We start from the raw sequence: 27,111 nt of genomic DNA, 5'->3' as shown, positions 1-27,111 counted from the left end.
CAAGTGATGTAGCTGGCAGTCCTGGTGTAACTGGCCTGGAAATTGAAACACCTTTTTTCATGAGCAGAGTAAAAAAGAGTGGAGAGATGTCATTCAGGGAAAAAGTCAGTCCTTGCTAGATGAGAGATGTTATTGTTGAAATAGGAAAAAAAAAAAAAAAAAAAATCCAAGACTTCAGAACAGGGGAGAATATAAAATGCAACAAATGTCACTCAAAGTTTGGAGAAGACACATTCTGCTTAAATTTGCCTAAAATCCAGAGCGTTTAATAAAGCTTGCTTTTCACCCTATGGAGGAAATTCATGGTTTTGCAATTTCCCTGTTAAAACATCATTTGTAGGGTTCCAGTTGGGTGCAGGATAGATTTTCAACAAACACCTCATGAACAAGTAACTCTCCAGTGAAATACACAGACCAAGTAAAACACAACTGAGTTCATCACATCTGGGATCTAACCACCAGAATCTGAATATTGGCCCTGCCATTTCATTTATTGATGTACTTGGCAAGTGCCTTTACCCCTCTAGACTCCAGGGTTTTCATCTGTTAAGTCAAGATAATAATAGTTCCTACATCACAGGGGTATTGTGAGGCTTAAATTGTTAATATGCATCAAGTGCTTAAAAGAGTACCTGTCATATGGTGACGTGGGTTACATGGGTTACGTATTATTATGACTTGGGACAAGACATCAAGCTTTAGACAAATAAGAAGGACAATTTGTTACATAGGGAGCAAATATGGAGGGACCACACTGTCTGATTTATATTTATTAATATATTTATAATATTTTTGCTTTTCACATGTAGAATCTACTCAACTTATTTGAGCAGGACAGTAAAATAATAAACTATCTTTGAGAATAATAGTTTGAGGATAATTTGGGGGCATGTGAGACTGGAAAACTAGGAAATGCTGTTCCAGCTATTATGTTAATAAAGATCTGACATGCCAGAAATAGATGTGAGGGATGCTTGAACGATTTGGAATGATTTTATATGAAGCTGGCCCTTAGGTATAAGGAAGAGGCAATCATTTTCCAAAGTTGTAAACCAAGAACAGGATGAATTGAACATGGCCTATACTACTTTCAAAGGATTTGATAATGGAAATTTCTTTGGTAAAGAGATTGAGTGTTGATAGATTCAATTCAAACCAAAGCAGAAATATTCCACAAGCATGTAAAATTTAGATAACTAGTTTCCCATCAGAAATATCAAATCTGCAGGGAGAGACCTCCAGTTCCTCTCATGGATGATGTGAAGTTCTGAGAGTACACAGGTCTGAAGAAGTTCTGGGTAGAAGCTCTGAAGAAGAGTAAATATAAGTGAAAAGCAAAGAAGAGAGACACGTTGATTGTTAGATCCAAAAAGAGTAGCTCTGTAATCGAAATTCGAAGTGTGTCATGAGGAATATGAAGCAACGTGATATTGTGGAGAAAGTACAGAATTGGAGTCAAACAGTTCTGAGGTGAAATCCCCGTTGTATCACTCACTAATCTGTTAAAAAAAAAAAAAAAAAACACTACCTCTTTTTTCCCAGGTTTTGATGTTCTCACCTACATACTGGTTATGTCAATACATAGCTCAAAGGACGCTGCACTAGCACACGGCAGAGAATCAGTGTGCTCCTTTCATCAGGAAAGATCAGCGACCCTCTGTCTAACAGATGTTTTCTTTTTCTTTCCTGTTGGCAGAACTGGTCTGTGCCAACTACGGTGGATGCCCTAGAAAGCTAATGTCTAAAATGTGGCCACATGACTAGTTTTGACCCAACAGACATAGAGAAAGTCTTCTCCAAGGTTACTGGAAGAGGGTATTGGGTCTTGAAACTAACACAAAAAAAGAGGTGACTTCTTTTTCTGGCTCTGGACATTGGCATGTGAGCACATGATATTTTCATCAGTTGCTGCTACCAAAAAGACTGTTTTCTGAGAATGCAGAAATTTTAAAAAACTTGAGTTCTCTAAGAAATCATTTAATGCCCTAACTAACCCTGGAACTGCTCTCTTACAGGACTACTTCTCTCTTTTTTTTGGCCATACTGCGTGGCATGCAGGATTTTATTCCCCAGCCAGGGATGGAAACTGCCCCCATGCGGTGGAGGCTCCGAGTCTCAGCCACTGGACCTGGGAAGTCTACGCACTACTTCCGTTACATATGATTAAAGAAAAAAAGATCCTTGAATTTTTTTAAGGTGCCTTGAGTTTCCAGTGCTCACAGTCCCTAACACCTTCTCACTCTTCCTACCATGGTTTCGGTATCTTTTTTTCTCAAAATATTCTTCATTTTTTCTTTCTTTTTGCCTTCTCTTCCTAATCTATATTGAAATAAAACCAAGAGTGTTTATAAAACTGAGCTGGGAAAATAGCCTCAACCAAATTTTATTTGCAAGTAACAAACAATGGCAGTTCTGTTTACCTATTTCATTAGAAAATAATCAATTTCTGGCATTAAATTCAAATACCAGAGGGAGCAATAACTGCATTAACTTAAGACCTTTCTGGCCCAAGGATTTTATCTCTTTTTGTGGGCCATAAAGCTATCTTCAAATTTAATTACCTGTAGCTCATTGACAGTTGACAGCTGTTAACCAAGGAAGATTTACTTTAGAAGTACCTCTGTTAGAAGCCTAAAAGCCAAGGTTATTTTTTTAAAACTCTATTTAAATTGCTGTTAGTTAGCCAAAATTGAACTTTGGTGCCTGGGAAAAACTAAAAAAAATCTAAACAAACATTTTTTTTTTTTTTTTCCCCCTTAAAGAATAAAGAGAGGAGTTCAAAGCATCCAGAATTTTTATCTATAAAAAGAATGAAGAATTCATCATTTTGACTTAATGCAGACCCAACTTAAGTCAACGAATGAGTCAATAATTTGACCACAATTACAGAAAATGACTGATACAATGATTTGGCAACAGTGAGAGAAGGAAGTCACCATTACTAGGCTCTCATCTAAACAAGTCAAAGGATGGCACTGTCCTGCATCTGTCTCTTTATATCTTAATAATTATGTCATTGCTTTTACAGCACTGGAAGTATATCCAATTGAACTGTTTCTCAGGACACGCTCAACTGATTGATAACGAACTTTGAGAGTAAGTGGTATTACAAACAGCAGTGGCCCCACAAAGGGCAGTACAGGCCTCTAAGTCCCTGGGAAAAGCTCCTGGGAAACAGTACTAAAACAAACAAACACCACCACCACCTACATGTTTCTAGTTTGAAATCCACATTAATGTAGAGTTCAAGGTCGAAAATTACTGTAATGCCTTCCATGCCAGTGTTCCCTGAGGGAAAATTTGTAGCATTATATGCTCACCTGGAATTCCTGTTTTGATATGGAAACCTCAAGAATTGTGAGCCTTAAGAATTTAACCAAGGCTGGGAGAACAAGAAATTTCCCCAAAATATAAACTCTAGTAATACGAATTTCTAGAACCACTTGAATTCATCGTCAACATCTTACTATAGCAATTAAAACATAGTTTAATATACAGAATGTATTCTGCTAACAACACTCTTTCCCGAACGATATTAAGAATTAACCTTTTACTCTTGGGCTTCCCTCGTGGCTCAGCTGGTAAGGAATCCGCATGCAGTGAGGGAGACCTGGGTTTGATCCCTGGGTTGGGAAGATCCACTGGAAAAGGGAAAGGCTACCCACTCCAGTAGTCTGACCTGGAGAATTCCACGGACTATACAGTCCATGGGGTCGCAAAGAGTCGGACATGAGAGGGTGACTTTCACTTTGTACTCTGCTAGTGATCTTAACAATTCCAAGGTGACTAAGTCAATAAGAACTTATTCCTGTGCTGCGGAATGTGATCTTGGTGGAGGAAAGATGGGAAAGTATAGGGTTCTCTTCTATGAATAATATATATCGGTTAAACTACTAAGTAGAGGAACTTATTCCCTCAGAATACTATATTATCTTTCCAGCTATTATAAATTTCAAAACAAACAAAAGATTGCTTGATTGAAAAATCAACTCCTAGGAGTCTCTTTATGAAAACCATATGCAACAGTCATTTACAATTATATTTAATTTTATAGTTCATGATGTGTTATTAATTTATATATTCACTGCATATTTACTGCGTGCTTATCACGGCACACTACATATCTGCTCACAAAAGAGGACACTATGAAAATATCAAGCCTCTATGACAATTATAAATCTTGCCTTGTTCTTGTTGTTTTTCAGTCACTAAATGGGGTATGACTCTTTGCAGCTCCACAGATTGCAGCACGCCAGGCTCTCCTGTCCATCACCAGCTCTCAGAGTTTACCCAAACTCATGTCCATTGAGTCTGTGATGCCATCCAGCCATTTCATCCTCTGTCGTCGCCTTCTCCTCCTGCCTTTGATTTTTCCCAACATCAGGGTCTTTTCCAATGAGTCGACTCTTTCCATCAGGTGGCCAAAGGATTGGAGCTTCAGCTTTGGCGTTAGTCCTTCCAATGAATATTCAGGGTTTTTAGCTAAATTTAGCTAAATTTCAAGGAAATTTAGCGCTGACTGGCTTGATCTCCTTGCAGTCCAAGGGATTCTCAAGAGTCTTCTTCAGCACCACAATTTGAAAGCATAAATTCTTCAGCCCACTCAGCTGTTTATGGTCCAACTCTCACATCCGCACATGACTACTGGAAAAACCACAGCTTTGACTATATGGACCTTTTTTTGGCAAAGTGATGTCTCTGCTTTTTAATATACTGTTGAAGTTTGTCACATCTTTCCTTCCTTCCTTCCAAAGAGCAAGCATCTTTTAATTTCATGGCTGCGGTCACCGTCCACAGTGATTTTGGAAAACAAAGAAATAAATTCTGCCACCTCTTCTACTTTTTCCCCTTCTGTTTACCTTGACGTGATGGGATTGGATGCCACGATCTTAGTTTTTGGTTTGTTTTTTTTAATGTTGAGTTTGAAGACAGTCTTTTCACTCTTCTCTGTTAATTTTGTTTGGTTAAGTCCACCCTAACAGTTTCCTTACCATAAACCTCACCTCACCTATCTGCAGAATGCACACTGACAGATTTTAAAGAAACTCCTTAGCGTATCTTTTACTTTCAGGACATTGCTACTCACAAAACAATTTCCTCTCCTAATTGTCTTATCTCAGAAGAATTTTAAGTAGCTTGGTCTTAAGTGACCCATCCTTTCCTGGAGGCTTACTATCTTGAAACTAGGATAGAAATTGAACTTCACCTACCCCGTTAGGACAACAGGCAGATAAAGATAAGAGCACTGAAACTTCAGCAGGCTGACACTATAGTTCCTAATTTCTAAGACAAAGAGAGACCAGAAGGAATGTAATAAAAGTGCATTTGTTCAAAAATAATAGTCCCAAATAGCTACCATTTGTGGGATTAACAGTAGGAGTAATTAACTATTCTGGGTACTTAAAAAGCTTATTCCCATTTAAAACTCTTGTGTTAGGCTTTAATAGTATTCCTACTCCATATTTAGGGAAACTAAACTTCAGTTAATTTGAGCAATCTAACCAAGGCCATATAGTAATGAATACTAATAGAAGAGGCCAGAGCCAGGAATCAAAGCATGGTGGGTTCCTTCATCTGTGAAGTCAGTCAGACACCCCTTTGTTTTTCAAATGAGACTGGCAACTTAAACACTTATTTATTGGGTTTTTATCTTGCTCTTGACCTGCACATGAGTCTGTGTGTTACCTAATCCAAGCTTGGTCTGCTTGCACCATGACAGGCCAACTAAATGAGAGATGAAGTGTTGAGGCAAGGAATACGACTTTATTCAGAAAGTTGGCTGAACAAGAAGATGGCAGACTAATGTCTCAAAATAATCATCTCAGAGGGGAAAGACATACTCAACTGAATACAGAGTTCCAGAGAATAGCAGGCAGAGATAAGAAAGAATTCTTAAGTGAACAATGCAAAGAAATAGAGGGAAACAATAGAATGGGAAAGACTAGAGACCTCTTCAAGAATATTGGAGATGCCAAAGGAACCTTTCATGCAAAGATGGGCACAAAAAAGAACGGAAATGGCAAGGAGCTAACAGAAGCAGAAGATATTAAGAAGAGGTGGCAAGAATACACAGAAGAATTGTACAGAAAAGACCTAGTGACCCAGATAACCATGATGATATGATCATTCACCTAGAGCCAGACATCATGGAGTGTGAAGCCAAGTGGGCCACAGGAAGCATACCTACAAAGCTAGTGAAGGTGATAGAATTACAGCTGAGCTACTTAAAATTCTAAAAGATGATTCTGTGAAAGTGCTGCACTTGATATGCCAGCAAATTTGGAAAACTCAGCAGTTGCCACAGGACTGGAAAAGGTCAGTTTTCTTTCCAATCCCAAAGAAAGGCAATGCCAAAGAATGTTCAAACTATTGCACAACTGTATTCATTTCACATGTCAGCAAGGTAATAATCAAAATCCTTCAAGTTAGGATTCAACAGTATGTGGAGTGAGAATTTCCAGATGTACAAGCTGGAATTAGAAAACACAGAGGAACCAGAAATCAAATCGCCAACATCTGCTGGATCATTGAGACAGCAAGGGAATTCCAGAAAAACATCTACTTCTGCTTCATTGACTATGCTAAAGCATTTGACTTTGTGGGTCACAACAAACTGTGGAAAATCCTTAATGAGATGGGAATGCCAGACCACTTTACCCACCTCATAAGAAACCTGTATGCAAGTCAAGAAGCAACAGTTAGAACCAGACATAAAACAATGGAGTGGTTGAATACTGGGTAAGGAGTGGGTCAAGGCTGTATAGTATCACCCTGCTTATTTAACTTCTATGCAGAGTACATCATGAAAAATGCCAAGCTGGAATGAATCACAAGCTGGAATCAAGACTGCTGGGAGAAATATCAATAGCCTCATATATGCAGATGAAATGAAGTGAAAGTCACTCAGTCGTGTCCAACTCTTTGCAACTCCATGAACTGCAGCCTGCCAGGATCCTCTGTCCATGGATTCTCCAGGCCAGAATACTGGAGCGGGTAGTCATTCCTTCTCCAGGGGATCTTTGCAACCCAGGGATCGAACCCAGGTCTCCGGCATTGCATGTGGATTCTTTATCATCTGAGCCACCAGGGAAGCCCTGGATATACAGATAATACCACTCTAATGGCAGAAAGTGAAAAGGAACTAAAAAGCCTCTTGATGAGGATGAATGAGAAGAGTGAAAAAGTCAGCTTAAATCTCAATATTCATAAAACTAAAATCATGGCATCTGGTCTCAACACTTCATGGTAAATAGATGGGGAAAAGGTGGAAACAGTAACAAATTTTATTTTCCTGGGCTCCAAAATCACTGCAGACAGTGACTGCAGTCATGAAATTACAAGATGCTAGCTCCTTGGAAGACAAGATACGACAAACTTGGCGTATCATAAAAGCAAAGACCACTTTACCAATAAAGATCCATATAGTCAAAGCTATGGTTTTCCCAGTAGTTATGTACCGATTTGAGAGTTGGACCATAAAGAAAGCAGAGCACTGAAGAAGTGATGCCTTTGAGTTGTGGTGCTGGAGAAGACTCTTCAGAATCCCTTGGACAGCAAGGAGATCAAGCCATTCAATACTAAAGGAAATCAACCTTGAATATTCATTGGAAAGACTGATGCTGAAGCTCCAATAATTTGGTCACCTTATTGGAAGAGCCAACTCACTGAAGACGACCCTGATGCTAGGAAAGACTGAAGGCAAGAGAAGAGGGTGGCAGAGGATGAGATGGTTAGATATCATGACCAACTCAGTGGACATGAATCTGAGCAAATTCTGATAGACTGTAGGACAAAGGAGTCTGGTATGCTGCAGTCCATGGGGTTGGAAAGAGTGGGACGTGACTTAGCTACTGAACAATATCAACATAATAACAAAAGCAACTGAAAACAAAGGTTAAAGTCAAAGAAACAGATCCATCATGGAGTCAAATTGGATCTTTCCTGCAACATGTTCAGTGTCAAATATAGTATAAAAAATGTCTTAGTCTCTCAAATTTTCTTTATTTGCCAGTTTGACGAGTGCAGGGGCTACATGGGATGAGGGGAGGAGAACATTCTCCAAACAATTTGAGAACAGTCAAATTCTCAGTGATGCTGTTCTCATTAAATCATCATAGCAAGTCTGAGAAGAATGAAAGTGAGAGCAGTCAGACAGAGATTCCTGTAAGAGGTAAAATGTTCCACTTTTCTATGTTTTTGATGGATGGGCATGATTGGCTAAGTGGAAGCAAATTACCAAATGCATGAAAGAAAGAATAAGTGATAGAGTTCTATTCAGTGAGTCTGGCCAAGGAAGGGCAAAAGTAAACACAGAATGTATCTCTCAGGCATTGCATCAGAGGAAAAATTAATCAATATAAGGATGATTCTCATCTTTACTTGCCCCAAACAGCCTAGTTTGGGACTGTTTATCAGTGTAATTATCAATAGTGCCCTCTTTAGACTCTCAAGAGATTCATGTTTAAATGATCATTTTAATTTTATGTTCTCTCTTCCTGTCTTGAATGACTTTCCATTACTTTTAGAACAAAATCAATAATTTTTAACATGGCTTTTGAGGCCTGATATAATCTGGTTCAAGACTATCTCACTAGAAAATCTCAGTCATCACTATTTGTTCACTTTTTTTGTGTTCTCACTCTTTTGACCTTTTCACATCTTCAAACTTGCCTTCCTCCTTTCTGCCTCAGGGCCTTTGTATTAATACATGCTATTCCTCCTGCTAACAGGACTTATCCTGCCTTTTACTAGCTCCTACTCATAACTCAAGCAGTAATTTCAATGTAATTTAAATTGGACTGCTTCATAAAGGCTTTCCTGATCCTCTAGATGATGTCAGGTCTCAGATCTGCTGATATTTGCTTTATTTCCCTTAGAATTTTCTCTTCTCTTAAAGGCTGCCTGGAATATCATTTGAAATAGTTTAGATGTCATGGATTAGGGGTTGGGAGACTACACTGTTTGACTTGCTAAGAACACTCTGTCTTCTGTATAGTTTTGCAGATGAAACGGCCTCTAACTGAGAGATAGAATTCTTCATTTATTCACATTCTACCCTCTTTTACTGTTACATTGAGTTTTATGATCTTTTAATCTTGCTAAATTAAAAATTAGGAGCATGAACCAATAAAATGAGAAAAAATGTTATTGAATTTTTTAAAATTAAGATTTTCATGATAATAATTTATTACTATGAAAATGTAAAGTGTATGGGTAGGAGAAAAGACACAATTTTGAAGTGAGCCAAGTGGAGCTGAATTTCTAGCTTCACCATTTGTTGATACAGGGCTTGGTTTGACCCCCTTCACCCAATTACCCCTCTTTCTACCTCCCCTGCCTTAAGTTATGCATCCACAAAATAGAAGGAAGAATGAGATTATTCATTAACCAGAATGATCGCCAATGTTCCCTGTAGCAATAAAAATGTCCATGAAACTAATTCCTTTTTAGGTGGTTACAAGTATTATCTACTAGTGCAAACTATCTATAAAGCCAATGTAATCCTTCTCATTACTATAAATCTGATAAAAGAGCCTCTCTAAATATCTGTCTTAGAAACATATTTATACACAGTAACACTGTGTCCTTTCTAGAAAAATAAGCTAAACCAAAAACCAAGCCTTCCCCCACCCCCAACTAAAGCATATTCCATTTGTGTTGTGTGATTCAGTTAGCCAGAGACTTATAAATTCTGACTTCTCTTCTTCTAAGCTTACTTCGGAGACATGGAAGCTGACTTCAAACGTTAGATGCCAATCTTTGGCCCCATGTACAGTAAGCGGTGGCTGGAGTCTATCTCAGAATAAGAAAAATACACAATTTGGGAATGGCTAAGATGTCTTGAGAGTCTTTAAACTAGTCTGGAAAGTAGAACCAAATCCACTGCTAAGCTGTAGAGGACAGCATTGATGAGCTGAAATGTCTTTATCATTGACATTTCAACTATCAGGAAGGCTTTAGAGTGCCCACTTAAGATGTAAACAAGTGGGATAAACATGTGGAGGAGGAAACACTTCATCTGACACCTTCTTTCTAGAGCTCTTGACACTTTTGGAAAAGCTTCTTTGGGGAAAGTTATTAAAACAAAACAAAACAGTGGGTCCAAGGTGAGAACAGTAGGTAGGGAGACAACAGCTCAGATTCAGATGTTTGCAGAGGGGAGGGGTGAAGAACTCACACTGTAAATCAAGCCAGCAAAATTCCAGGGCAGAGAGAATACAATAGACCCTGCATTCCTCAACTCTAATCCCCAAATGAACCATTGCCTACACAAAGCATCATATGGAAAGATTCTTACAGTAGCATTTAATACTTGATAGACATTTAATACTTGTCTATCACCACATTTAACCACTCTCAATAAAACACTCTTTGGATACCTTGAGGCCCTCCAGTGGGAATTTCTACTTAGCATACTTGATTAGAGCAAGAACTGCAGGCGAGTCTATGTGTTAATGAGGTCTCTTTTCCTGTCTCACCCCCACAAAGTTCTTTGACCCTAAGATGCTACAGTTCCCTATGATGTAAAGCTTACATTAAAAAAAAAACATACATACTCACACATAACAGGTTGTTCACAAAATTCAAATATTTTTGAGGTAGATATTTATTCAATCATTCAAGAGACAGTATATGAGAAAGGGGTCAGTAAAAGATGAAAATTCTTGGTCTTTCCCCTCAAAATAGATAGTTCAATGATGGAGGTACACAAATAACTGAAGTACAAGATGACTCATGAAGTTAAGGGAGCATTGAGGAAGGAAGATTAGAGCTTTCTGGAAATAACAAGCAAATCTTAAATAGAAGGACATACCTGACCTTATTTCTTCATTCAACAAATATTAGTTAAGCTACTCTATTAAATTAATAACCACAGTAATAAATGCATGTGTGTGCATGCTAAATTGCTCAGTCGTTTCCAACGCTGTGTGATCCCATGGACTTCAGCCTGCCAGGCTCCTCTGTCCATAGGATTCTCCAGGCAAGAATACTGGAGTGGGATGCCATGTCCTCCTCCAGGGGATCTTCCCAATCCAAGGAGGGAACCCATGTCTCCTGCAGCTCCTGCCTTGCAGGCAGATTCTATACCACTGAGCCATCAGGCAAGCCACACAGTATGGTAAAAGACAGGGTAAGTGTTTAAGGCAAGGGCAGTTGCTTTACATCAGGGATCAGAAAAAGCTTCTGTGAGAGTCATATAGGGATCTGAAGGATAAACATCTTCATAAAGAGATGAGTATTTTCCAGGGAGAAGAAAAAGCTTGTGTTGAAACACTGAGGTGGGAGATTCAAATATATTTAGAATTTTATAGAATTGATAAAAAAGACGATTTGGGTGGGCAGAAGCAAGGAATCAACCAGGAAGCAAAAATTCAAAATTCTTAAATGTCACACAAGTAACATTTAAAGATACAAATTCCTCGTATATCAAACTAAAGTGACTGAATTTTTTCAGAGTTGCTTGAGAAACCAATGAAAAAAATCTAAGAAAGCTTATTACATGATAACTTACAAGCTATACAAAGATCATTCTACTAGAGAATGTCAGAATGTCTACTAAAGAATTGTCAGGAGTGAGATTGTTTTATAATGCAATATTAAGTGAATAAAGTAGAATAAAGCCTTTTGTATAACTAAACTATAAGATGCCTGCATAGAAATAAATATGCACGGACAGAAGTCTTGGGAAAAATTCAACTTATTAACATTCTTCTTCATGATATGCTAAATCAGAAATAAGAGACTGACAATACTGATGGATCAATTCAACACTCTGTCAGTTTAAAGAAATTACTCCTGAATCAAGAACCAAGCAGCATAAACTTTCTCTACAGACCTCTGTAATTTAAATACATTCTCATAATGGACTCTGGCTGCATTGCATATAACAAAACGCTGAACTAGACAAGGAAAGAAATACCAGTTATCACTAACTGGAAAACAGCTATATATTGCCAAAATTTTTCAATCTCTAGATTTTTAGAGCATGATGGAAGACCACCCACAGCTTTCAGCAGACAATCTGGAAATTATCCACCCACCTCCTCCAACTTACCAAAATTCTTGAACTCTTGTTTTCACTTGATGCATCTTTAAACTCATTTTTCTTTGCACACAGGAAAAAAATATAATAAACTGTATACCACAAAATCTCAAATCTAAAGAACCAGACTTTATGAACAAAGAATACTGAGATGTTTTCCTAAAGAGACAGCTATTTTATCTAAACACTATTTAATTCAACATGACTCATTGTTTAGCTAAGTTACTGCATTTGGCTTAAAAACAAAGAAACAACTTTGGAAAAATGCAGAGGACAGAGGAGACATGTTCATTTCACTTTAAACACATTCATCAGTCCTTCAAAGCAGAAGCCCCCTTTTCTCTTTTCTCTTGTATCTCTCTCTCCTGACACTGTCTAAAATACAAGGTCAGTGACTGCAGCACTCAGCTGCTGGAGAGGAGAGTTAAACAGTCCTTGGGAGTGTGCCTCTACATAGTAAAAGAGCTACCCAGTGGGTGATTCTTTTCAAGAGAAGCACAAAGGATCTGACCACGTTTCCTGCAACTTTGAAAAGCCCAACACTCATCATATATACAATGGCTTTTCAATGTATATGTAAGAGGTTTCTCTTTACTTCATCCTATATTGGGAAACCATTTGTTTCCAAAGCTCACATGATCCGATTTTGAGATGAAGTGGATGCAGCCTTACTCAACCTTTAAAAACAGATCAGTGTTGCACTTTTCTGCTTTTGCTCTGGGACAAAATATTTATCATTCCTGCACGCACTTCAAGGATAAGAAAAGATTATGGACTCAAAGCTTATTTATTTTACAAAATGCTGTTGCTTCCATGAGGTAAGCATTAGCCAAGGCTGTCTCTTTAATTTTCAGGGTACAAGTAAAATCTTTTGGAGGAAATAAAGCACACTTAAAAGAGGAAGTAACAAGCTATTAAAAGCCAAAAGTTTGACCTGCATATTAACAGCTCACTGTCACCATTTTAATGTGGAAGGAAGTTTGATTCACCTGATTGATAACCATTTTTATCCCTGAATCTCAAAAAGTACAGCATACTTTTATTAGGCAAAATGACAGGTGTAGATAGTTGGAATAGTTTTGAGGGATTTCACATTACACATTCAAGTGACTTAACAAAACTAAGCCAAACAAACCACTTAATGTCCTAAAACCAAAAGAGTGGATAAATAGGTTTTAGGTAGGCATTTACCTTTGGCTTACATTTACCAAATATATACAAGTTGTACTTCCCTAATTGGAAAACTCTATAAGCATGATTACTAATAATGAACATAAAAGCAACCAAGATTGTCTTTTAACATCCAAGTGGAAAATTAAGTCAGCACAATCCAAACCCCAAAAGTGCTTTATCCCACTATATGTTGTTGTTGTTGTTTAGTCGCTCAGTTGTGTCTTTTGCAACCCGATGGACTCCAGCCCATCACGCTGCTCTGTCCATGGGAATTCCTAGGCAGGAACACTGGAGCAGGTTGCTTGGAGCGGGTTACCATTTCCTTCTACGGTGGATATTTGGCAGATTCTTAACCACTGAGCCACCAGTGAAGCCCAACCCACTATATACAGGTAATTAACTTTTTTTTTTTTTTAATGCAGTTTCTGGAGTAAAGATTGGTCTTTTTGGCACTACATCTAACTAATTATGTGGGCTTAGGCAACTAAGTTAAATTATTAGTCACTAAGTATCCCCACCTAAATGATGGAAATAATAGTATCTATCTCAGGGGACAATTGCACTAACTGAAAGAAAAAATAAGTGTGAAGCACCTGGAACATAGTAGCTATCACTCATAGCTGTTCGTTTCCATGCCAAGACAAGAGTTTCCATTTTAAACAGGGTATTTGTACATACATTTGTCATACATACATTGTACATACATTTGTACATATATACATTTGTCATAACTTTAGAGCATTATTCTTCAGTTGTATTCTGAACCAATCCTACTAAAATAAAGTTTGTTGAATTAACATCTAATTTGTATTGAAGTGCAATCTGTGCACCAATAAAAATGTTACAATGTGTAAAAATTCTAGCAAAAGTGATTCTCAAATTCCAACACAAAAATAAATGATTTTTGTAGAATACAATTTTTTATAATCTTTATCCAGTCTGCCTCTATTAAATTATCACTCAACACTACCTACTATCTATTGAGAACATAAGAAGTACCTAATTTACTAAGAAAAGTTTATACCATTTCACCTAATCTTCACAACAATCCTATTAACTTGTCCTATTGTTTTCTGCATTAGACATATGGAAAAAATGGTTGATGAATTTTGGGTAACTTTCCCAAGTTTTCAGTTTAAGTCTGTAGGACCCAAAGTCCATGTTCTCCAATTCAAGAAGGATAAGAATACTCAGTTGAAGAACTTGGTCTCTTTCACTTTTCCCTGACTACATTGGTGGTTTTCAAATTTTAACATACTTGAGAGATATATGAAATGTTTATTAAAAGTAAAAAATTACAGGAATAAAAATAGTTCCTTCCAGAATCATTTATTCAGAAGGTCTTCACAGATTCATCTGTTGAACACAGTCCAGGGTTCTTGTTAAGCAGATTAATCAGATCTTCCAAAGACTGCTTCTTTCTTCTGATTCTAATCTGCAATGACACCAAATCTGGAGGAATAACCCTTTTCACTTTATCTAAGGAAGCCTCTTCCATTTTGCTATCTAGGGATTTGCTGTTTTTATTATCTTCAAGACGTTAAAATTATTTCTGGCCTTAAGACTCAAATTTGTTTTAAATATTATACGGCTGATTGTAGAATTAATGACAATGTGTGACTAGAATGGCTTTTGAGTCTATGCATTTATGTGCTAATTTTTGACAATTTATTTGAAGCCATCTAACAAAGAATTCAAGATCCTTTAAAAGATGAGCTTACTTCTCTTCAGAAAACTTTGTAAAGATCAGAGTGCACAATTCTCCTCAAAGAATTTGAAAAGAGTCTGAAAACTATGTGAGAAGGAAACTGGTGAAAGGGATTGAAGTCTTGTACACAACTATGGAAAGCCTGTGCAGAAAAGCTTTTCCCACAACTTTTGATACCAGAAATCCCAATCTGTTATACAAATATGACCCAAAAATGAATGAGCAAGCCAATCATTTGAGATTCAAAACTAAATCTTCCTTTGAAAGTCCCAATGTTATAAGTTGTACTGAGGTCCATAGTTTTTCCTGAAAACCTAATTGTTGTAGTGGTATTACTAATGAAAATATTGAATCGAAAGTTTGTCTAAGATTTTTCATAAATTACTTCTCTTCATTACAGTCCTACAAGGTTTATAGTGGTACACAGTATAGGCCCTAAGTCCAGAGTGCCCAGAGTAAATGATCTCTTTGACACTTACTTCTTGTGTTATCTAGCAAAGTTACTTAATTCCTTGACGCCTCTGTTCAGTATCTGTTAAATGGGGATAATGATATCATCCATCTCCTGGATTTGTTATCAGGGTAAATTAAGTTAATAAAGCAGTAAAAACAGTTACCGTCACATTATATTGCTCATAGTATAGTAACTGTTACTGTTACTCCTATTTTCAGGGACTAATGGTTACTATTTCTCAGAAAGATCAGATACCTTTTTCAAGATCACACAACTGAAAACAGCCAGTGGAAGGAAATTGAAATTAGGTGTTCCTGGCACTAGAAACACTGTCCTTTCCAATTCACCATACCAAACTCCTATATTATCACAGCACTAACCTTTGAACTCTACCCAATCATCAATGAACTGTGTCTTTTGAGGAAATGCATGAAATACACTAATTTAGTATATCATTGCAATCATTTTCAAGATATATAACACAGCCGTATTGAATATATCCCTCTAAATTCTCCGCATCTGTTCTGAGAAAACCTATCTCTTTGTCAGAAAGTTTCATTTCCTACCTGCTTGAGGAGCAGAACTTGCCAAATGAAATCAGAAAGTCAAAATATAAAAGATCAGCAAGAAATAGCTCTTCTTGAGTCTCTGGTAGGAACTCCTAAGGCCTACCAGCTGACCTCTCCTGCTGCTGCCGCTAAGTCGCTTCAGTCATGTCCGACTCTGTGCGACCCCATGGACGGCAGCCCACCAGGCTCCTCTGTCCCGGGGATTCTCTAGGGAAGAACACTGGAGTGGGTTGCCATTTCCTTCTCCATCTGACCTCTCCTACTTCACTATTTACAAAGCACAGTCATACTGCTCAGCTTTTCACTTCCATTCCATAAGAAGTTTCTGTTCCCTCACACAAAGTCAAAACAGTTTTGTGAGGCAAAAAATGACAGAATGTCTGAAAACAGGATACAAAAGGTAATCGCTCCTGTGGGCACTAGAAATTGAACTATACCCTCTATAATATCTTTAATTTTTTTTAAACATACATTTCTTGAGTACTTCTTAGTTGAACATTGCTAAACCAACTGCTAATACCATAAAAATTAAAAAGAAAAAAATTTTTCTATACACATAATCTTCAAGAAAAGATGTGGTATGTTCAAAGCAATATAATATAAGGTAGTAAAAGATAACTGCCTTTAAAGAGAGGCACAGACACCAGCATCATTTATCCAACCTATAAACTAGGAAGTCATTCTTAATTCTTCCCTCACAGCCAATCAATCAGTTGCTCAGTCATGCTGATTTACCTCTAAAATGTATACAGATCTGACATTTCTTGTCGCATCCCAATTATCACTCTTTAACTCTAATAGACACTTATCATGTCGTCTCTGACTAGATAATTGCATGAACCTTCTAACTGCTCTTCCTGCCTTTAGTTTTATCCTTTGTTCAAATATTTATTGAATGTTGGAGAAATGACGGGCACTCTGGGGCAGTCTGTGTGCCGGGAGTGAGGGATAAAAGAATCAGACACCAGGCTATAAGTCAAGTGGAATTCTCACCCCAGCTTCATGTTTCTACCTGAAATAAGTACTGTCCAAAGGCTAAACACGATAATGTCTTTTACACATAGCGCTCCTGTCCCACTTTAAATCTATTGTCAGTGACTTCCTATTTTCTAAAATACTAGTTGTGAGTTAGTTCGTCAGAAGCCATGGGGTACTTTTTTGTCAAAAATTTCATATATGAGCATAGTCATAAATCATAAAATGTATGAAACTTCGGGGTGTCAGTTATATGCTGGAATTCCTTCAAGTATCCCTCCATGTTCCATGGAGGAAGCCTGCATAGGAGGTGGGGTACTCATACACTCAGGTTATCAATGTCCCACCTAAAGAGAAACTTTGTTACCTCCAAATATACTAAGCAAGACACTCCGACCTGACCCTTGCTTACTTCCTCAGCACAACACTTGACTTTTCCTCCTTGATCTTTATGTTCCTGCCAGTAGATCTGCCTGTAATGTCTTAAGAATGATCCTCTTAACTCATGCTTCTCAGCTATGTTCATATTAGTCTCTTTGCCTTGATAAATTTTCCTTATTTTTTAAGGTTTAGCCAATACTACACTTTATATAAAGTCTTAGCCAATTCCCATTTTCTCTTGTGATAAAATTAAAATAGTGAATTACCTTTTTAACAACATACTATTTTACTGGCACTGAGATATGTGTTTTAATTGTATACATTTAATCTTTCCACTATGAGGTGTACATTTTGTACTTCATGTCCTATAGAAAAAGAAATTATGCTTAGAGGAGTTAAGTATGTTGATTGATTACAGCTGGGGAGTGGTAGAGTCTGGATTAGAATCCAGGAAAGCTAGATTTTAAAGTTTTTTTCCATTGTAACATAGTGAGTACACATGCATTCTTACACATATTAGACCGCACTGGATGCATCTGTCTCATTACTATGGATACTTTTAAAAAATGTTATTATTTTTTAGAAATCTTAAGAGTGCTTTAGAGAGATAGGAAGACTGTGCTTGTTCCATAAATATTGCTTAAACTGGCCTTCAATTTTCAACCCAATTTCTGAGAGAGGGAGGAGAAAGAGAAGAGAAAGAATTATTTGTCCAAACAGGTGTTTGTGCATATGCTCAGTCAAGTCTGACTCTTCGTGACCCCATGGACTGTAGCCCACAGGATTTCCTAGGCAAGAATATTGGAGTGGGTTGCCATATCCTCCTCCAGGGTATGTTCCCGACCCAGGGATCGAACCCGGGTCTCCCACATTGTGGGCAGACACGTTACCGTCTGAGCCACCAGGGAATCCCCAAAAGCAAGAGTGAAAACCGCTCAGTTGTGTCCGACTCTTTGCGACCCTGTGGATTGTCGCCCACCAGGCTCCTCAGTCCATGGAATTCTCCAGGCAAGAGTACTGGAGTGGGTTGCCATTTCCTTCTCCAATCAAGTAGTGTTGCCTAACTTCAACCATTTGCCATTCACTAGGGAAGGAATTTGAAGCTAGAGTTCTACAGGCTAATCCTTTTCAAATGATTAATGAACAAGTGTTTTGTTTATGTTTGTAACATACAGGAAAAGTGAATGTCTAGGTAAATGAAAATTAAACAACAACTCAACCATACAAAATTCAACCCCAAATTTCTTAACATTAGGTTTAGTTCACATTACAGTACTCTGTCAAGTGGTTGTACTCTTAATTTCTATATTTACCACTTTGTGGGCATAAAAATTGTGAGCCTCCTCTGCCATTTCTGGAGGACTAAATCTGAAGAGTGCTATTACAGAACAGTTTTTTCCTTTTCCAAAATTAAGAGCAAATTTGCTTGGCATTCTCATTTTGCTTATGAAGCATTTCAGATGAGTCAGCAGTGCAGTCAACAAGTCTTCCAAAACTAAATAGTCTTTGAAGTTTACTGTGGTAGCAAGCATGAAAGCTAGTGAGTGTGACTACTAAACAGTAAGTATACACTATGTGTAAACCAGGCAATTTAAACATTATTATATTTTGGATGACAACTTTGCCACCTTCATGTCTCCATACCCTGAAGGTAGATTATGGCCAAGGTCAGGTCATGGAGCATGGGTAAATATTTCTTCCCTTAATACATCTGGGGGAAAAAGAGGTAGTCTTCTGTAGAGAAGTCTAAAACAACATCTTAGTTCCATCCTTTTTATAGTTTTTGATGTTTTTATTTTTCAAAGGATTTATACTCTGTCTATTCCTCTAAGTCTATTTAGAAAACACAGTCAAAATATTCTGAGTCCAAAAATTTCTTCAAACTGAGCATTCTTTTATCCTATTTTAATGAAGTTATTTCTTTTTTACATATAATTTACTCAGCCTTTGTATTTTATAGAATATTGTCATTTTCATCCATATTTTCTTTAAAATTTTTTTTAAGAAAACTTTTTGTTTTGTATTGGTGAATAGCCAGTTAACAATGTTGTGATAGTTTCAGGTGAACAATGAAGGAGTGAAGGAACTCAGCCATACAAAGGAGATCCAACCAGTCCATCCTAAAGGAAATCAGTCCTTGGATATTCATAGGAAGGACTGATATTCATTGGAAGGACTGATGCTGAAGCTGAAACTCCAGTACTTTGGCCACCTGATGCGAAGAACTGACTCATTTGAAAAGAAGGCGGGAAAAGAAGGGGACGACAGAGGATAAGATGGTTGGATGACATCACCAACTTAATGGACATGAGTTTGAGTAAACTCCGGGAGGTGGTGATGGACAGGGAAGCCTGGCATGCTGCAGTCTATGGTGTCACAAAGAATTAGATATGACTGAGCAACTGAACTTAACTGAATACTGATTCTCCCCTAAACCCCCCTCCCATCTAGCATGCCACATAACACTGAGAAGAGTTCCTTGTTATTAACTGATATTCTCTTTTCATTTTTCAATCTATGATGGGTCTATTTGTGACAATTTTGTTATAGAATCTAGATCAAGGAATTCTGCCTTTTTCTAACTCTAGAATCCCTCTCTTTCTATTGACCATAGTCTCTTACTTGGGGAGATGATAAGAAGATTGCTCATAAATTCACTTTGCACACTTCTCCTTATCATGTTTCACAGGAACATGTTTCTGAATGCTAGAGACTTCACGATCTTTTTCATCCAGCTTTTTAATGTTATACAAAACATCATTCTGTACCTAAGTTTCTAAATTTAGCTTTAATTGTGTCTAATTCCACCAAGAGTAGGTAATTGCTTCATTTTCTACAGTTACTGTTCTGCATTAAAAATCACACAAGAGTATTTATTTAGCCTTCATTTGTAGCACTTATAAACAGTTTTTCCACCTACATGTCAAACCAGAGGGGAAGTAGCAAGACTTAAGTCATAGTAATAGTAACGATTAAAGAATGTTGATGCTTTTGTAGAGTAGATATGTAAAAGGAAAAATTACCATTGCTGATATAAAATCTTTTCCTGATTTTAAAGCCTTAATATACCTTTTACACTGATAAACCATATGCTGTTTTTACCATGGTCTCTACTCCATGCATAATAAAAAGATCCATAGGCATAAAAATACATTTTCTGGACTCCCCTGGTGGTACAGTATTAAGGAATAACTCACTTGCCAATCCAAGGGACAGGGCTTCGATCCCTGATCCTGGAAGATTCCACATGCCTCGGAGCAACAAAAGCCCACGTGCCACAAATACTGAGCCCAAGCTCCAGAGCCCGCGAGCCACAACTACTGAGCCCTTGTGCTGCAACCAATGTAACCCATGCACCTAGAGCTTCTCTTGCTCTCCACGGCAAAAGAAGCCATTGCAAAGAGAAGCCCAAGCACCACAACAGAGTAACCCCTGCTTGCCACAACTAGAGAAAGCCCGTGTGCAGCAACGAATACTCACTGCAACCAAAAATAATAAAATACTGTTTTAAAAAAAACATTTTTAAAGGGGGAGGTGCTACTGAATGTAGTAGATAATAATGTACATTTTCATAATAATTTTTCAAAGAAAAAAGAAAATAAACACTATAGGGGAGGGTACTCTCAATCTCCGTTGGTGAACAAATCCCCTAGAGAACAAAATAAAATACTATTATTATGGTGTTGGGATACGTCAAAATTTCTTTCTTTCTCTTTCTTTTCTTTTGTCAGCACGTGGGATCTTAGTTCACTGATCAGCGGTCGAACCCATGCCCCCTGCATTGGAAGCACAGTCTTGACCACTGGACCACCAAAGAAGTCTGAGATAGGTAAAAATTTCTTAAATAGAGCAAAAACAATGTAAGTCTTAAAGAAAAGAATGACAAATTGTAATACACTAAATTTGGTATTTGCATTTATACAAAAGCATCAAGTGTGTGAAAAGCAAGCCAAATAATAGATTTGTAAACTCACACATATAAACTATAAAGGGCTGATATCCAAAATGTAAAAGAACTCCTAGAAACAAAGAATAAAACTATAAACTAAATAAAACAGGAAATGTCTTGTACCCTGCAAGATATCTACTTACCAATAAACATTTGTAAAAGTGTTCAAATGCATAATCCAGAGAATACAAATTAAAACTACAGTGAGATACTACTATATTGGTATCAGATTCATTAAAGGTTTTGTTTTAATAAAAATAAAAAATAAAGATGACCATGTCCATTTTTTCCACCCAGAATAAATGACAACAAAAGTAAAAATAAATAAATAAGTAGGTCTACATCAAACTAAAAAGCTTCTGCACAACAAAGGAAACCATTAACAAAATGAAAATTCAGTAAACTGAATAGGATAAAATATCTGCAAATTATGTATCTGATAAGAAACTAATATCCAAAATATATAAGGAGCTCATACTACTGAACAACAACAACAACAAAAAAAGTGTGGGGGGGGGGCAAACAATCCAATTAAAAAATGAACAGAGGAATTGAATAGATATTTTCCAAGAAAGACATACAGGCCAACAGGCACCTGGGTACCTGAAAAGATGCTCAACATCACTAATTATCAGGGAAATAAATGCAAATTAGAGCCAAAAAGAGAGAAGTCTTCACATCTCTTATAGTGACTATTATCCAAAAAGATAATAGATAACAAGTGCTGGTGAAGATATGAAGAAAAGAGAACTCTTGTGTACCGTTCGTAAGAATAAACATTGGTCCAGTCACTACAGAAAACATTATGGAAGTTCCATGAAAAATTAAAAACAGAACTATCATATGATCCAGCAATTCTATTTCTGAAGAAAATGAAAACAATAACTCACAAAGATATATGCACCTCTAAGTTCATTGCAACATTATTTACAATAGCCAAGATATTGGGACAACATAAGTATCCACCGGTAGATAAATGGATAAAGAAAATGTGATATATATATATATATATATATATATATATATATATATATATATATGAGATAAATGTGTGCATGCTAAGTTGCTTCAGTCATGTCCAACTCTGCGGCCCCATGGACTGAAGCCTGCCAGACTTCTCTGCCCATGGGACTATCCAGGCAAAAATACTGGAGTGGGTTGTCATGTCCTCCTCCAGGGGATCTTCTCAACTCAGTATCAAATCTGCCTCTCTTATGTCTTCTGCATTGGCAGGTGGGTTCTTTACTACTAGTGCCACTGGGGAAGATATATATCATATATATATACATACACACACACACAAACACATAGTGGAATATTATTCACTCATTATTTCATTCAGAAAGAGTGAAATCCTGCCATTGACAACAACAAAGATGAACCTTGAGGGCATTATCTAAGTGAAATAAGTCAGACAAAAAAAGACAAATACTCCGTGATCACACTTATATATAGTATATAAAAACAAACAAACCAACCTAAGATCAAAGATAGACAAAACAAATTGATGGTTGTTTGCCAGAGGTGGAGGGTTGAGGTGGGTGGGAAAAATGGGTCAAAAAGTACATAGTTCCAGGTATAAAATAAATAAATCATGGGGATGTAATATACAGCATGGCAATTATAGTTAATAATACTGTATTGCATATTTGAAAGTTAAGAGAATAAATCTTAAAAGTTCTTTTTAAGAACTTTTTAAGAACAAGAAAAAAAAAATTCTGTAAATTGGTTTATCTGTTCAGTTTCAACATATGTGTACTATATGACCCAGCAATTCAATTCCCAGGTATGTACAAGAGTTCAGAGTGGCCTTATTCATCATAACTTCAAACGGGAAATGACACAAATGTCAACGAACAAGAGAACGGATAAACACATTGCGGTATTTTCCTACAATGGGTGATACTCTGGAATAAAAATGAATAAACTACTTTCAGTCTTAACAATGCCAATGACTCTCAAACAAAACATTAAGCAAAATAAGTCAGACCAAAGGGAAAATATACTATACAATTTCATTTATATAAAGTTCAAAATCAGGCTAAATTCACCTATGGTGTTAGAAACTGGGACAGCAGATACATTCAAGGGGAAGGGGAAAGATATTTATTTAGATGGACAAAAAGGAATTATATGTATTTTTCAACCTGGGTGGTAATTACACAAGTATGTGCTAACTCATGCGATAATTGACTTATAAAGAAGGTTTTTAAAATTATTATGTATCTATGATTTGTGGAAAACTGTATTTTTGAAAAGAAAGGGTATTTAAATCTACTCATGATAGTTTCTGAATCAAGGTGTGTTAGTTTCCCCATCGCTGTAACAAATTATCATGAGCTTTGTGGCTTAAGTAAGCAAATTTATTCTCTCACAGCTTTGGATACCACAAGTCCAAGATCAGTATTACTGGGCTAACATGGAGGTGTTGGAAGCACCACATCCCCTCCAGATACTCGAGGGGAGAATCTGTTCTTCACCTCTTCTAGTTTCTCTTGGCTAGAAACCACCGCATTCTGTTCTCTTCCTCTGTAATTACATTGCCTTCTCCTTTTCTTCCGTGTGAAATCTCTCTTAAAAGCAAACATGTGACAGTACTTAGAGCTCACTTGGATAATCCAGGATAGTCTCCAGGTCTCAAGAGCTTACTTAGATTTATTCACATCTGTGAAGTCGATTTTGCTAGTAATATATAAGGTAACATTCTTGGATTTCAAGGATTCAGATGTAGTAATATTTCAGTGACCCACTACTCAGGCTACCATACCTAGTGCTGTTGACACTAATCACTGAGTTCACAGGGGGGAAAATAACCAAGTACTAGAATCAGCTGAAATTCCTCGTAAGACAGAGAGGGATTCACTGTCATGAATAATGGTACTGGAACACGTAGAGAAAAACAGGCCATCACAGTTCAAAATGGCCACAAAGGATGCCAAGTGATAAAGAAAAAGAAAATTTAATGTAGTCCACTATTAGTAAAAAGAAATTAAAAATGTGCCTAAAACATGGTATATTTTTGTGAACTTAGAGAATATTAATTTTAGCTATATTTTCACATCAGAATTTATACCAGTGAAAAATTTAACGTGAGCACATTTTAATGTGATAGAAGTAATTTTAATATGATAAAATATGATTAAAATGTGAATATCATCAAGAATTTTCATTTTGGCTTGTTTTCCACACTTCTGAAACCTTTGCCTTCTTTAAATGCCTGTGCTTATTACAGTTAAGCAGAGTTACTTAGGTTGCTAACGCAAACAGAATGACAGAGTGTTGCTAGAGATGAAGCATTTCATCATCACCCTGGCACTGCACCACGACTCAGACACAGTCTGAAAGCAGAACCCTTCACTACAATCCCGAGCTGGGTCTCTGAAAGCAATCCCTCCGGAAAATCAAGGTACTCTCATACGTCTGCTCCCCACGTTATTGTTAGGATCGCAGTTTAATCCCTGGCCTTTACTGATGTCATTGGTTTGAAATGCAGGTCTGCTCCTTCAGGACAGTAGCTGGTGTCACCATACTGCCCACAAGTTTCTTCAAAACAAAAGGAGGCTTTCTTTTGTGACATCCTTACAAAGAAAAAAAAAATAATAATTTCATTGGCATAATTGAAAACTACGGTTACTACACAAATAAAAATTATTTTAGTCTAATATAGTTCAATTATAAATTAGGCATTAAAATGATCCTAAAAAATAGGCTGTGTAGTTTTAAGTGAGGTTATTGAAAAATATTCTTTTAATTCTGCCCCCCACCCCTAATGCTGTCAAAGACAATGACTGAAAGCCTTTCCAAGGGCTTTCATCTGTCCTTTGCTTGAGTCGATCTACAGAGCAGACTCCGCATGAACCTGCACAAGCTTATAAATTTACATGGAAAGGGAAGATACATTCTCCTTTGCCTGATGATGCTTTGGAACAGTTTTCTTATGCCATCCTCTTCCAGCAGGGCTATTAAAGGAATAGTGCAGATACCTCCCATTAGAAAGGTCATAGCCTTATGCTACAGCCAGGTTATGGGGAGCCACAGCTGGGCAGAAATAAACCTCTTAGTCCTTGGATCCTGGGTGAGACAAACGTTCTTGGGCAGGGCTTAGGCAACCAAACTGAGAAAGGGCCACTTAGGGTTTTTCGATATTTTAATACCAGCATAGTAGGTATACTGATACTTATCAGGTGAACTTCAGACTTGGATCCATTGTATTGAGTGGCCATCTGTGCTCTTTTACATCTTTATGGAGAGGATGTTTACTCAAAAATTAAGCCCAGCTGCATTATGGTTAATGTATAATATATTGTTTGCCTAAAATACCTGCTTGAAAGACCAAGACAACTTCCATACATGTTTTCTACCAGTAACATTATTTTTCATATTTGCATTTTATTAATCACAATGAAATTTCACAATGTAGACCTACCAATACAACCACTTTGTTTCTTTATTTATATATAAAACAAGATACAACCAGATTGTTTGAAAATAAGAGTATTTTGCAAACCCGTACTACTCCACTCTTCATGATGTTATTGCACAGAGCATGTACAAGTCCTGGATTTCCCTTGTCAATTCTGATTTTTTTATACCGGAATTACATTGGAATTATAATAGACAAAAATTATAATAATCTTACAAGAAATACAATGATCTTACATTCACAGGTAACATTTCTCTAAGCCCTTTACATAACTGTGAATATTTACTATAGCAATTTAAGAAAAGAAACTATAATTTATCAGTTTTCCAGTATTGAAACAGATATTTCAATAATATGCCCACGTTTATAGCATTTACTAAGTGGCAGAATCAGGCCTGGCTCCTTGGGTAGCCTGCCTCCAGAGTCATTGATCTTAATTGTAATCCTGGAGGATTGTAGTAACATCAACATGAGGTAAGCTCCAAGGAACTGATAGAGATAAAAGATTATAACGTTAACAATTTGCCTTTGAAATAGTCAGTTGTAACACCAGTTTGAGCTGAGGATAAAACTTTAAATTTATGTTTAGATTTCACTTCATCATTCATTTCATCACCTCTTTTAAAAGAAGAGCTTTCTTTTCTATCACTCATGTTTTAACTAGACTTGGTATGTTTTTAGCAGTCTTATTTTAATGTGTTTACATAAGAGATAAACCTTTATGAATTTATTTCTTGTTTCTTTAAAAAGGGTTGGTGTGTGTGGGGATATTTGGATTAAATATATTCAGGTAACATAGTTTAAAAATAGTTTTTCATAAATTAGAAAATGAATTTCTAATTAACTATTAACAAATTTTTTAGTTTTAAAATTATAATTATTTCTTAAAAGACTACCCATGAATATTCAGATAAAAATATAATGTTCTTCCAATTTCATAAACGTGTCAGGATAACAATGAAATTGATAGATAATCTAAACTTAAAAAGTGATCCCTTCGAGGCTGCATTTTTGTGGGGGTTTTTTGTTTTCTCTGGTCCATTCTTTCCTATGTATTACAGGTAAAGCATGTCAAACAAAAAAAAGAACAAGAATTTGAATTCACCATGAACTACCAAAATGATAATCCGGAAGAAATAAGAATTAGCAAAAACAAGGAGAGGCTGGCACTGTTGTACTGCACTGAATTCAAAATAATGGTGCCGCTCTGACTGGAGATTTTCAAAGGACACACAGTCCTACAATGGTTGGTAAAGTAGGTTAGAAGAAGAATTCATGCCAACAAAAACTGCACTTCAGTCTTAGAATTTAAGGATTAATAAACAAAGGAACAACGTGGATATAAATTATTTTCTGGAAAAAAAATGTTATAAATATTATCTTATTATCTTACACTTTTCTGACTGAGTAAAACTCACAGAGGAAAGATTGACGGT

General features: G+C 36.7%; 1 protein-coding gene across 1 annotated transcript in view; it reads right to left on the bottom strand.

Annotated features, from left to right (window-relative positions):
* Positions 1-27,111, bottom strand: part of SEMA3C (semaphorin 3C) — a 203,845-nt gene that overhangs the window by 93,517 nt on the left and 83,217 nt on the right. The gene's annotated exons all lie outside the window — the stretch shown is intronic.

This window comes from Dama dama, chromosome 18 (genome assembly GCF_033118175.1).
Source record: "Dama dama isolate Ldn47 chromosome 18, ASM3311817v1, whole genome shotgun sequence".
NCBI classification, from domain to species: Eukaryota; Metazoa; Chordata; class Mammalia; order Artiodactyla; family Cervidae; genus Dama; species Dama dama.
Note: the sequence above shows the minus strand (reverse complement) of the source record. Positions and strands in the feature narration are given on the sequence as shown.